The sequence below is a fragment of the Mastigoproctus giganteus genome, chromosome 6 (genome assembly GCF_048544385.1).
Source record: "Mastigoproctus giganteus isolate SK-2022 chromosome 6, ASM4854438v1, whole genome shotgun sequence".
In the NCBI taxonomy this organism is placed as follows: Eukaryota; Metazoa; Arthropoda; class Arachnida; order Uropygi; family Thelyphonidae; genus Mastigoproctus; species Mastigoproctus giganteus.
Genome location: NC_143580.1, coordinates 211,199,057 through 211,214,168, shown reverse-complemented (window position 1 = coordinate 211,214,168; position 15,112 = coordinate 211,199,057).

Below are 15,112 nucleotides of genomic sequence, written 5' to 3'. Positions count from 1 at the left end.
TAATCTTTATAACAAGAACTTGATAGATTACGGTTTCACATTAGAAGAAGTGAAGCAACAAACAGTTTTTCGTTTTACTACTCAGGCCAGGTCGTTATCGCTAGTTCATTGGGTTGTTAGCTTCTCACCTAAAATTTATAAATATGTGTCCTCCCTGGACAGGTTGTTTTTGACTTGGAGTTCTCATAAGCACCGTCCTTATACGATAGTCACTAAATGTTTTCTGTGTCTTGGGTATGGAGATACTACCCAATATTGTTCGCATGAGTCCCCGTCTTGTGGACATTGTGCTCGAAGTGGGCACGTATTTAATGAGTGTCCATTTAAGGAAGAGCCACCTAGTTGTATCAATTGTAAGAGACGTAGGAAGGAATATCAGCACTCGGTTAGGGACGGCACGTGTCCCGAGTACTTACGGGCATTACAGACGGCACGATTAAGGACCGCCAATGAATAATAGTTATATTAATACCAATACAAGTTTTATTCCCGGAGATGGAGCTGTTATTGGAGATAATAATGTTCTTGCTGATTCTCCCGTGTCTTTGCTTGCTGGTATTAGGATTATGCAAATTAACGGTCAGCGTTCTAGAGCAGTATCGGACGAAATTCGAGTGTCTGCTGAGCAAAATGCTATTGATATTATTGCAATTCAAGAGCCTTATACTGTTAAAGTGCAACCTGCATATACTCCAAAGGTAACGGGATTTCCACTCACTGCCCGTATAATTCAACCGGTCTCTGAGGAACTTAAAGCATGTATTGTGGTGTTAAATAGTCAGCTTGATATCACTATAATCAATGGTTTATGCAATAGAACGGCTACTTGTATTTTGGTTACATATTTGAATTTGAATTTTTATTTAATTTCTCTATATTGTCCTCCCTCAGAAGATTTTAATTTATCCCTGAATTATCTAGAAACAACTTTAAATTTCTTGGGTCCACAGAATGTCTTAATAACTTCTGACGTAAATGCTAAATCTCCACTCTGGTTCAGTAATGGAAGTGATCGTCGTGGTCATATGTTGGAGGAATTTATTATTAATAACAGCTTAAATGTAATAAACCTACCTCAAGAAGTAACAACCTTTTCCAGCTCTGTTGGAGAATCAAATATTGATGTGACATTAACTAATTTTAATTTTAAAGCAATTGTTCGTGATTGGATGGTGATTACTGATTGGACAACAAGTGATCATCGGGTTCTATTTTTTGTTGTTACTGATTTTTCTAAACCTGGAGATCAATTTTTACTACAGCCAGCTTTAGTCAGATTTTCTATAAATCATATAAACTGGGAATTATTTGACTCATCCATTTCTGCAGATTTCCCTGAACAAGACTTTTCGTCTCTTCACTCTTTTACGGCTGCTGGAATTGCTGCCTTATTACGCCAGTCATTACTTAAGGCCTCATACAAATCGGCCAGCAAGAAAAAGATTAGTTTAAAGACCTGTTCCTGGTGGACCTCAGAATTGTCTTCTTTAAGGAAAAAGGTACATCAAGCCCGTCGAAAATATCAGCGTCGACGTAGGGATTGGCATTCTCATGAAGTAGCTTATTTTTACTCTCAATACATTTCACTCAAACAACGTTATGTAAAGGCTATAGCCACACGTAAACGGGAAACATGGAAGGAGTTTGTTCATAGTGCTGGTAATGATAATCCTTGGGGTCTTATTTATAAGATAGCTCGTAATAAGATTCACTCTTTAGATGTATACGGCACTGTGAAAGAAGATTTCCTGGAGACTACTGATTGGATAAATACAGTTAATGTTATTCTTGACAGACTATTCCCGGTGGATGATCTAACTACTGATTCTGTTGTACATTCAAATATTCGAGTTGCAAATTCGCTTTATACCACCAATATTCAGACAGAAGAATTTACCATTGATGAGTTAACCTCTGTTGCTAAAAAGATTAATATTAAGAAATGTCCAGGGATAGATCTGGTTGAAAATACATTTATTTTGCGATTTTTCAAATTGCGTCCACAAGTACTGCTTTTACTTTTTAATAAATGTCTCCAAGAAGGTCTCTTTCCTGATATGTGGAAAATTGCGCTTTTAAAACTGATTAAAAAACCAGATAAACCAGCATTAAATCCTAGATCTTATAGGCCTATTGCACTTTTGCCAAATCTTGGGAAGTTGCTAGAGCGCCTAATGACTCTGCGTGTTACTGATCTTCTTCAGTCGAAAAATATGGTGTCCTCTAATCAATACGGGTTCTGTGTAGGGAAGTCTTGTGAAGATGCACTTGTTGAATTTGCTCGCAGCATTGAGAATTCAACATCAAAGTACACGTTAGCTACCTTTGTTGATTTCGAGAGCGCATTTGATTCTCTATGGTGGCAGAGTGCTCTCGAACGGTTACGATCAGCTGGATGCTCTCAGCAACTGTACCACCTGTTCGCAAGCTATTTCAGTAATCGTCACATTTTAGTGAAATCTAAATTTCAGGAGGTGTCTAGAGAAGTCTCACGAGGATGTCCCCAGGGATCTATCTTAGGGCCTCTTATATGGAATATGGTATTACAGGATTGGATTTCCCGTTGTTTTAGTAGCACTAAAATCATCGCTTATGCCGACGATCTCACTATCTTAATTCATGGTTCATCTAGATCTGCTATCGAAAGTAATGCCAATGATGTCTTACAAAATTTATTTCAATGGACAGTGGATAATAAATTGACAATAAGTTCGTCTAAGACTAAAATGATTATCTTTGGATCACATTTAAACCCTCAAAGACCCCCTTTAGTGAAGATTAATAATAACAGGATTCCACTTGTTTCTGAAACTAAATTACTTGGGATTACAATCGACTCAAAGCTTAATTTTGTCTCTCATTTAAATAATGTAACAACAAAGATCAGAAGATTCACTGGTGCTATTGTAAAAATTTCTCGTTCAGACTGGGGACTTTCTAGACGTACCATGAGAATTTATTATAATGCCGTATTCCTTCCTATGGCTACTTATGCGGCAGGTGTGTGGTTTCACAGGCTTAGAACTGTTAAATTTCGATTGAAGTTGGCTACTATGCAACGCACAATATTATTATGTATGTTAAGAGCTTGTCGTACTGTTTCAACTTCTGCACTGCAGGTTCTTGCAGGTGTATTGCCATTGGACCTTCACGTTGCTTACAGAGGTCTTTGTTATAGGTTAAAAAACCAACTATCAACTGAATTTATGGGTTTGGTTCTGAACATTAATTCCGATATTAAGCAAGAACGTAATCGTTTGTGGAATGAAATGATAAATCTATGGCAGACACGCTGGGATACGTCATCTGTCGGATCTGTTACTAGGACTTTTTTCCCTGAGGTGACCTTTTGTGTAAAGCAGAAACCTGTCTGGTTCTCTTTGGATTTATATACATCCTTCCTCTTAACGGGACATGGATCTCTTAACGAAAAACTATGTCGTTTTGGTCTTTCTAGGACGGAAGCTTGTCAATGCGGAGAAAATGAAAATTGGAGCCACATTTTATTTGAATGTCCACTGCATAATGACTTTAGAGATGTTCTTCGTTCGTCAGTTTCTACACTCTCTCATGGGCATGAAACTTTGCTGGTGGGAGACAAGAATTCTTATGTTGCTCTTCAGCAGTTTGCATCTGATGTTTTCACAAGAAGAAGAATTAGTTATACGTCTACGAATAATTCTACTCCTTTGTCTGGTGAAGCTACTCAATAGGGAGCAACATTCCCAAATTTTTTTTTTTTTTATTATTATTTTATTTTATTTTATATTTATTTTATTTTATTTATTTTATTATTATTTATTTATTTTTTTTATTTATTATTATTATTTTTTTTAATTTTATTATTTTTATTTATTTATTTATTATTTTTTTTTATTCATTTACTTTTTATTTATTTGTTTATTATTATTTATTTTATTTTATTTATTTATTTTTTTTAATTTATTTATTTATTTTTTTTTAACACCACGGGAAATCCCTTTTTTTTTTTTTTTTTTTTCTCCTCTGGAGTGGGCCCCCAGAGGAATCTGGCCCATCTTTTGCCAACATCAGGTGGGTCAGAGTCTCGAATTGAGACAGTGCGAGCTCCATTGAGACTGGCCCACCTTCCCGTGGTGTGGACGAGTACCCAGAATCATCTGTCCAGGTGACTGATGATTCTGGGTAGCCAAGCGGTCAGACACAACAACAGAACACACACATAATACACACAAACATACACTACTTATTTCTGGCCCTTCTACAGTGGTACTGTTCTTCACAGAGATACGAGGCGGAGATGAACTGACGTTCTAGGTGCCGCCCATTACAAAAACACATGTCCACACATGTCCACATGTCGGTGCATTGGGAGCCAGAAGAAGCTGGTTGCGGAGGTCAAGATAGATTGGACCCGGGGTTCCAGTCCTCTGGCTCTCCACAGATGCAGAAAGCATCATCAACCAGACCAAAGTCGAGAAGACGCCTTTTAAATGATCCACGGCCAGTCAAAAGAAAGGAAGTGTAGACATTAGGATAGAACCAGTTGCAACGTTGTTTGTTGAGGAAGGTGACATCCGGAATAAAGAGTTTAATAATTTCACCTGTTGAGGAGCTATTCCATCGTGTCTGCCATAGGGAAACCAGTTCAGTCCACACACGGGTCATCTCATGTTTGATGTTAGTGTTTGTACGCGTTTTAATGGTGAGGATTTCAACCTCTTTACTCTTCTTGATGGCATGAGAGAGGCCGAAGTATATGACATGGAGATCTAGAGGTAGGCATCCAGTAAGAACTTGCAATGCAGAGGTTGACGTGGTCCGACACGCACGAGTCACTTGCAGCATCATAAGCCGCTGAACCTGAAGGATCAGACGTTGCATTCTTACCAACGTCATCCTGTTATACCACACTGAGGCACTATATGTGACAATGGGAATAAATACAGTTGTGTAAAGAAGATGTAAAAGCCTTTGAGGCCCCAGTCTTTGCAAGTGAAGCGTACCAGCATGGTAATATAGGCTTTAATTTTCTCTTTGATGGAACATAGGTGTCGGATGAAAGTTCCTCGGTCATCTAGTTTAATACCCAGATATTTAACAGCGCATTGGTTTTTGAGTGATTGCCCTTTATAATGGATGGTCGGAAGCCTCCTCACATCCAACTTTCCTTTTAGTAGAAGAGTTTTGCCCTTTTTAGTGGAGACTGAAAGTTTGTTGTTCTCAGCCCACTCGGAAGACAACGAGGAATGCAGTACCATCCCTCCCAGATCAGAGAAAGAACACTTACGGTGGAAGCACCGTAAGTTTTTTTTTTTTTTTTTGGCTGATGCTGCATAAGCTCCTACACTTGCTTTCTTACATCAAGTGCCACTACTACTACTACTACTACTAGCAGTGTTTCCGTGTGAGACGGAACAATGATCAACGGATTCATGTTTTTGATAGAGGTGCTGTAAATGCGCAGAGGTACTGATTACAAATCCTCGAACCGTATGTGCGACTTTTTAGGGGTGCGGTTGGCCTATATATTCTTTTCATGCATGACAACGACACTGCACATAGAGCTCAAGTGGTGGAGGGACATCTTGAAACTGAAAATATTCAACGACTGCCCTGGCCATCACGATCACCAGACTTAAATCCGATTGAACATGTGTGGGACGCCCTTGGACGTCGCACTGCACACCGACAGCCACTCGGCGAGTTAAGGTCTTCGCTGGTAGAAGAATGGTATCTGTTGCCACAGAATCATATAGACACCCTTTATATCGAGTATGGTTCACCGCTGTAAAGCCTGTTTAGCCGTCGGAAAGGATCATATGTTGTACTGATGTCATATGGCCATATTTTCGAGCATCTTGTATCGAGTTCTGTAATGTGTCCTTTTTGGTAATTCTTATACAACCCCTATAAGTGTCCCTTATGCCTGTCCGAAGTTTCTCGTTGTCTCCTCATTTCATCGTTATTCTATAGTACACCCCCATACCAAATTTTGTTCGCTTCACTGCAAGCTGCACAACGTTTGCTACGTGTTCTGTTAATTTTGTCGAGCAGTGCACAAACCATTCCGAGAATAGTGTTATCAGCTGGCATGAAACGTGATCCGAAGAAGTGGTTCGGTTAACAGAGAACTCAGTTGTAGAGCTGAGGATAATCGAAGTTCTACAACATACACATACATTACCTACCAATGGTCTTCTGACATCATGTTTGAAAAACACGAATTTTAATGAACAGATCAATAAGGTGAATATTGATCTGTTCATTAAAATTTATCCTACTTATGGCTTCTATAGCAGTGATCCGTCGTGGACCAGTTTTGACCAGTTCATTGTAGAAGGAATTTGTGACCGTTCCTCTTTCAGTGCAGTCGCCATTTAAGCTCTAGAAGAGTTACATACTGGCCGCGTCCAGTTCATCTGAAATGTGGTCGATTGGAATCAGATTTGGACTCTGAGCCCGCCAGGAGAGTTGCTGGACTTGATTTTCTTCTAACCAGGTTTTTACATTGATCGGTGTCTGAGGTCATGTTCCAGCATTACTGTGCTGGAACATGAAGAATACATTTTCACGGAATCACACAACGGTCTAATTCTCCTTCCACTGTCAGGGTATGACTCAACATTGATGCTTTTTGGTACTAAAACCAAAGGTTCGAGTTTGAATTGCGAGAAGTGTCCGCTCCACCCCACCTCCTTCAAACTTCATTGTGGAAAAAATACATCCACACTCAACCACCTGATCTGAAAACTTGATTTGTTACTCCGTATGAACTGTTTCCACTGCATGGTCTAAGAATGATGGGCTAGGCGCCACTACAAACGAAAACTGGTATTCTTTTGAGTGGATCTTGTGAGCTATGAAAACTCATGCTGAGCAGCTCTCTACGGACTGTAGACGCACGGAGTACCAGATGCATATAACCTTACTCCAAAGTAATCTTTCCCGTGGACGTCGCTCAGTTCGCTTTCGACACTTTCTTCAGGAATCAGAAATTCCTGTCAGTTTTATGTATTTATTTTTCTTTGAACTACCCGACCATTTGCGCACATCTACATGGCCCACTTTCTTTTATCGTTGCACATAGGCTACATTTGACTTTGCGAGGTTCTCACATGTGACCGTCGCACGTAATGACAAATTGTTTATATAGCATCCGTCGATTAAGCCTCTTTGAAATTCCGTAAGCGCCTTGTGAGTCATTCTGCTTGTTTATGATTTCTCTGTTATTCCCTGCAAATTTTTAAATTTGTTCCTGATTCATTACGTCTCATTCGCACTTTGAAAAAAATACGATTTTTTTTAAGCAAAGGTTTAATTATATAATGCAAGCAAATTCGTAAGGAAAAGTTCATTATATATTGCAAGCAAATTCTTAAGGAAAGGTTCATTATATATTACCCTGCCAAATATTTTTGGTATGATAGTATACAATGAAATAGATTAGAAGTAGAAGAAAAATTCCTATTCTTCGAATAATGTCATAAAATAAAAATTAAAATGTTCTGCTTATACTCACCGGGAGACCACAAGGTCAGGGGAGTTAACAAGACAGAGATGATTACTTTTCATATACACCCATGACTTCATTTTTTTGATAACTGTCTATGAGCAGGTTTGTTAGATTTACTTAATTTATGGATAGAACCAGTGTCTTTTAAAAAGGATTGGCAACAGCCATTTTTTTATAATGATAAGAGATAATCTACTGCACATCAGCATCCAACAGGAGTTGGAAACTTTCAGTGCCATTTTCAGCGGCCCAAAAATATGTAAATCGCAGAATGGATGGGGGAGAGGAAAGATGAAAACTGTAAAGAATATGAAACAACACCTCCGATCACACCCAAGTGTGGCACACAGAATATTTCTCCTTGACAACGATCGTCCACATGCAGCTAACCCAATGAAGACTGTTACTTGGGGTGTAAGTGAAAGTATGTGTTTAGGGTCAAGCGGCACCAGGGGTTTCCGCTTGACCCTAAACACTTACACTTACGCCCCAAGTAACAGTCTTCATTGGGTTGGCTGCATGTGGACGATCGTTGTCAAGAAGAATTATTCTGTGCGCCAAAATTGTGCTTAATGATTTTGAATATGAGTCGAGGCAAGCAAGGCATCAGTATATCTACACTACAAGCTGCTGTCAGCAACTTCTCTAGAGGAAATGAAGTGGCGCTGACTGAAAATTCTCAATCGTTCTCAGCTCTACAACAGTTCTGCTCTGCTGTTTTCACCAAAAGAAAGCAACTCTTCTCAAGTTTATCAACATATCAACAACAAGGAACCAACCCAACACCTGCAATGTCTATCGATATTTCTTAAAACTGATATCGCCTGCCATCTATTTTTTTTTTTTTTTTTTTTAAGCTGGTACCCCAGTCTGGGCAGCTGTGGACACAGAATTAGCTAACACCCATTGGTATAGCACTACTTCCAGTGGGTGCAGTTTTCGTTCTTCCTAGGACAGAAAAAGACTGCTGTCTTGTGGTTCCTGTGCCACAATTAATACTTCTGATTAGTTGCGTGATGTGATTTGCTGTGTGAACATGTTACAAGTTCATTACACCTATAACATTGTAATTAACACGATTATATGTATATATCATTGTATGTATCATTATATATTGTATCATTATATGTATCATATATATATATCATTGCATATATATCTATGTATGTACATAGCGGATTTGCCAGTTTCTGACTAGGGGCCGCTTGTTGTTTTGTTAATAAAGAAATCATCTGAATGCCATAAAAAAAAAAAAAAAAAAAAAAACAGGCATCAGTATCAAGTGGTCAAGTATAAATAAACTGCCACAAAAACAAAACTGATGGTTTTTAAGGGCAAGTTAGATTACAAAAGACCTCCTAATATAAAAATAGACGGTAAGCAAATCCCTTTTGTGCCTGAATTAAGAAGTTCACTGCAGCAATTATCCGAATTTCCAAATCGGACTGGGGACTAAATAAGAAGACTCTCTTACTATATTATACAGCAGTATTCGTACCAATAATAACATATGCTTCGGGAGTCTCATTTCATAGAACCGTTAATATTAAACTCCGTTCCGAGCTCATCTCCATTCAACAGATTATGCTGCTTGCCATGCTCCAGGCCTGCAGGACAATGTCCTCTGCTGCTCTGCAGGTCCTTTCTGGAGTTTTACCACTGGACCTGCGCGTCATCTTCAAAGGACTATGCTATCGTCTAAAGAACAGAGTTCCTGGCGAGATTCTCGGCATCTCATGCAACCTAACTGCTAACATCAAAGACGAGAAATGGAGAATCTGGAATGAACTTATCAATGTGTGGCAATCACGATGGGATTCCAGTACTACTGGTCAAGTCACCCGGTCTTTTGTTCCTGCAGTTACCTTCCCTCTCAACAAGAACGTCCGCCAATAGTTTTCTCCCAGCTTAACAACATCGTATATACTTACTGGGTACGGCTCCATCAGCTCCAAACTATTTCAAATTTAGCTTGTCTGACACCAATCTCTGCTTGTATGGTGTTGAGGAAACTTGGACGCACATTCTGTATCGCTGCAACCTGTACCATGACGACAGATCTACACTACAAGCTGCTGTCAGCAACTTCTCTGAAGGAAATGAAGTGGGTGACTGAAAATTCTCAATTCTCAGCTCTACATCAATTCTGCTCTGCTGTTTTCACCAAAAGAAAGCAACTCTTCTCAAGTCTATCAACATATCAACAACGCCATGTTGTTGATATGTTGATGGACTTGAGATTTACTATTCTGAAGCACCACTTCGGCCTGGCAGATACCTTGCTACAAATCTTGAAGTCCATCCTACTTCTCAGACATCTGTCTGTTACTGTCAACGTTTTCCAGGTAACTTTCGACTTCACAAGAGGCATCCCGTAAGGGAGTGTGCTTTCAACAATTCTCTTCGCAGCAGTTTTGGAACCTTTCCTAGCTCCTAACTTGGTCTCCTATGCCGATGATCTGAAGTTCTACGTGAGTTCAAACCATCCTGATCAGATCCTGGATATTAACCAACAGCCCTCTACACAGATAATGCAACTGGAAAACTATCTAGCCATAATTGGGTTGCATCTGAACCCTTCCAAATCTGCTCAACTACCGATAACCAAAAAAAGAGTAAAAATGATGTTCAAATCTTCGTTGGCGGGGAAAGGGTGCAAAGGGTAACTTCCCACACAGACCTAGGCTTCACCTTCCAGCCTCACTTTGTCAGGATGAGACAGAAGACATACGCGGCACTTTGGGCAGTGCGTCAGGAGCTCGTTGATGTGCATCAGCCAGCGCTGCTTGCTTTGTCGGTACATTCTGAGGTGGATTAAACCCTATCCCTCTCTACGCATCTGAAATTTGGTCATCTGCTCCTGCCTCCCACCTAAAAAAGTACCTCAGTCTGGAATATTGGCCTGTTGTTTTGTTAATAAAGAAATCTGAATGCCATAAAAAAAAAGGCATCAGTATCAAGTGGTCAAGTATAAATAAACTGCCACAAAAACAAAACTGATGGGTTTTAAGGGCAAGTTAGATTTCAAAAGACCTCCTAATATAAAAATAGACGGTAAGCAAATCCCTTTTGTGCCTGAATTACAAAAGACCTGAATTACTCAGACGGATGAATAGGGTGGTGGGTCACCCTTTTACTATCTCTAGATCCATCCTCCAAGCTAATCTAGGGACCACTCCCTGGAGACTTCTCATTACGATAAAAAATGTACTCATGCTAGCTCGGTTTATCACAGGCCGAATAGATGCTCCATCTGTATCCACGTTAATCTCTGGCACAAAGAAGACAAGAGGTGAACGCCGCGACTCCTGCCACCCTCTCCGGTTTACACTTACAAACATTGATTCCCTTAGGGGCATGTTTCCGGCCAACTGCCTCCAAATCTACAATAAACTAGGCATCAACCCTGATAAGTTCTGTGAGGATAAGCTCTACAGAAAGGAATGCCTCCAAGAACTGTTACCAACTATTGAATCTGTGACGATCACCTACACCTGAACTTTTTGCCTGCTGCATTTTTTATTTTTTTAAATTCTGATGTCTATTGCAATAAACTTTGTTTTATTTGAAGCGTATGCAAGTTCAATTATGTAAATATCTCGGCTCGAGCACATGTACTCTTGTACACTGCACATGTGGTTCCTCGCACCTCAGTATGTAAATCTCTCACCCTGTTGGCACACTGCCGTCCCGGGGTAACCCACAGTTTCTTGTAGTTGATAAACGGATAATAATAATAATAATAATAATAATGCTAGAGGCAATCCACACAGCCGTATACTGTGCTGCCATAGCAGCCACTAGGATTAATGGAAAAGAAACGAGACACCAGCAGCAGCAGAAGACCCGAAAACAGAAGGAACCGCAAGCATGAAGAAAGAAGACTTCAGCAGAAGATAGAAGAATTAAGAGTCAAGATAGGTCAGTTTATCCAGTAACAACAGGGTAATAGAAGTCAGAAATTGATTGGAAAGGTGAAATGCATCCTCAAGAGAGAGAGACAGCGTCAACAGCAAATATGAGACCAGCAAAAAAAAAAAAAAAACGTCGCGAAAGTTACACCATTGGACTTACCTTCCCCAAGTTCGCAGTGACAGCTGAGGGAGATATTGGCGCCATCTGGTGTCACTCAAGAGAACTAAATAAAGAAAAAATTCACTGGACATAAGCCGAAGCTAAACAAGTCCACCTCCATAGATGGATGATGTCGCAGATAAATATTATTCATACTGCATCGAGTGTGGTGCAGGATAAAGTCACTCGCGTTCAGGCCTTAGGCAGAGGGGTTGGTTCGAAAAGTTAGAGACAGTCTCCCAAGCAAGACAGTGGAGCAAGTCGCGCTGTCCCCTGTAAGGCTACCACAAGAGAAGGGCAAGATCATCCAGCCCCACCAACTGGAAGTGTTTCATGCACAACTGCGCTAGTGACCACCCAGGAAGGAAGAAAACGCCAACGCATGAAGTGGAGCATTGAAATGAATACATATATCATGCGAGCATACTGTGAAATAACCAGACTAGAGACCGATATGACAATGTACAGATCGCGACTACATACCAAGTGGTTGGAACGATACCCGGATATTCAGGTCACCGAACAGCGATTAGCAGACCAAAGAAGAACCATCGTCACGAAGAACCTAATAGCTCCTGCCATCTTGGAAAAAATCAAGCAGGATGTCAGCGATCTGCTACAAAGCACAAAGAATATGGTCAATGTGGAACCAGATGAGGAACAGCAAAAATAAATACAACCCAGAGTAGCTGAAGTGGAAAGAGACGAAGTCATGCTATCCAGAATAGAAGACGAGTGGAAGAAGGCCCTAACAGAATTCGAAGGAATGGACCCCCAAAGAACCCACGTGATACCTAAGCAGAGGCCAAATAAATCCTGTGGAGAGTAACAGACCACCTCAATCGGCAAATAGTGCCACATTACCTTGACAATGGTGCAACGCTGGAGGCTATCCACACAGCCGTATACTGTGCTGCCATAGCAGCCATTAGGATTAATGGAAAAGAAACGAGACACCAGCAGCAGGAGAACCGAAAACAGAAGAAACCGCCATCTTGGGAAAGAAGACTTCAGCAGAAGATAGAAGAATTAAGAGTCAAGATAGGTCAGTTGACCCAGTACCAACAGGGTAATAGAAGTAAGAAATTGATTGGAAAGGTGAAGAGCATCGTCAAGAAAGACAGGGTCCACAGAAAACATGAGACCAGAAATCAGAGAATAGGAGAATACTTGGACACACTGAAGCAGAACCTCCTCGCACTCAGCAAGAGACTACACCGATACAAAGAGAGCTCCCGAAGGAAAATAAACCACCGAATCTTCTATGAGGGCCAAAGAGCCTTCTACAGGAAACTGTGTGAACATGAGAAAGCAGGAAACGGACCACCCGAGAAGAAGACAATCGAAGAGTTCTGGGGAAATATCTGGAGCAGCGAAGTAAGACATAACACCAGAGCACCCTGGATAGAAGTAGAACAGAAGAAAACGAAGGACATACAAGAGATGAGAGAGTGGGAGATTCAAGAAGAAGAAGTAAAACAGTCGATCAGGAACACCCACAACTGGCGAACCCTGGGAATTGATAACATCCACAACTACTGGTACAAGAAGCTCACCTGCACACACAAGCACCTAGCAGAGCAGTTCACTCGAATGATAAGGCACCCGGAGACAATCACTAAGTTTCTCACTGAAGGAGTCACATGTCTGAAACCTAAAGATGAAGATACAAGAAACTCGGTGAAATACAGGCCAATGACATGCCTCCCCACGATGTACAAGATCCTGACCAGCTGCATAACTAAGAAGATATCAGACCACTTAGAGGGTCAAAACATAATGGCCGAACAGCAGAAAGGATGCAAGCGGAGGAGCAAAGGATGCAAGGAGAAATTAACCATAGATGCCACAGTTATGGAGCAAGACTTCAAGAAGCACCGCAACCTATACACAGCCTACATCGATTACCGAAAGGCCTTCGACTCCGTGCCTCATAGCTGGCTAATAGAGACCCTGAAGATCTACAAGGTCAATCCGATAGTGACAAACTTCCTAGGTGCAACAATGGCGAAATGGAGTACACACCATTAAGGTTCGAGAACATCACAACCAGGCCAATCCCCATTAGAAGAGGAATCTTTCAGGGAGATGCTCTGAGCCGACTATGGTTCTGTGTAGCACTCAACCCGCTATCTACCATGCTCAACGGCAGCAAGTATGGATATAACCTCAATGAAGGAAGAAAGAACCTGTACACCCTCACCCACCTGATGTACATCAAGCTCTACGCGGCAACCGAGAAGCAACTCCAGCAACTACTCCGGATCACTGAAGAATTCAGGAAGGACATCAGGATGGAATTTGGTCTAGAAAAATGCAAGACCCACACACTGCACCAGGGAAAATTAGTTGGCCGAAACTACCAGCTGCTGACTGAAAAAGAGATCGAAGCTATGGCAGAAGGAGAGACCTACAAATACCTAGGGATGATGCAGGCTGAGCAGTTAGAACACGAGGAAATCAAGAAGTGCCTGACCGAAAAATATCTTCAGACTCAGAAGCCTGCTGAAAGCAAAATTGAACGGAGGGAATACAGTTAAAGCCATAAACACCTATGCAGCTCCAGTACTAACATAAACATTCGGGGTCATAGATTGGATGAACGCCGAGCTAGAGGATATCATGCGAAAGACAAGGACAATAATGACAAAGAGTCGCCAACACCACCCGAAGTCAGCAGTGGAGAGAATAACAATACCTGGGAAAGAGGGAGGAAGGGGCCTGATAGAACAACAGAAAACAGCGATAGTTAACCTGAAGGATTACTTCCAAAAACCCACAGCAGCACTCCACCAGGCCATAACAAAGATAGATAAGTGGTATACCCCACTCAACCTAAGCGAGGAAACCCTTCCCGCCCAGACGGTACAAGAAACGAAATTAGAAAGATGGTCAAAGAAGACACTACAATGACCTCTATCAAGATCACATCGATAACACTGCTTCCAATGCATGGCTCACAAGCGGGACGCTCTTCCCCAAGACTGAAGGATTCATGCTGGCCATCCAAGACCAGGTAATCAACACCAGAAACTATAGAAAATACATCGCAAAGGAGCCCGGAATGTCAGATGACACATGTCGACGATGCCACCTGGCCTCAGAAATGATCCAACACATCACCGCGGGGTGCAAGGTGATCACCTAGACTGAGTACACTCATAGACACGACCAGGTAGCCAGGATAATACATCAGAAGCTAGCGAGGAAATACCAGTTGACCAAAGAAAGTGTACCATACTACAAGTACGAACTCCAGGCAGTACTAGAGACCCGAACCCACAAGCTGTACTGGGACCGCGCCATAATAACGGATAAGACCATCCCGCACAACAGACCGGATATAACCCTTATGGACAAGATGGAAAATGCTACCTACCTGGGCGCCTCCGTAGCCAGGTGGGAAGGAGCAGCAGTGCGTAGCACGCGCTTCTTGATTAGACCGGGGTTCGAGCCCGTCACCACCAAATACGGAAGATACGGAAAGGTCAGGGAATGACCACCGCATATCCCGGAGCAATATGGTCTTAGTTGCTAATGCTC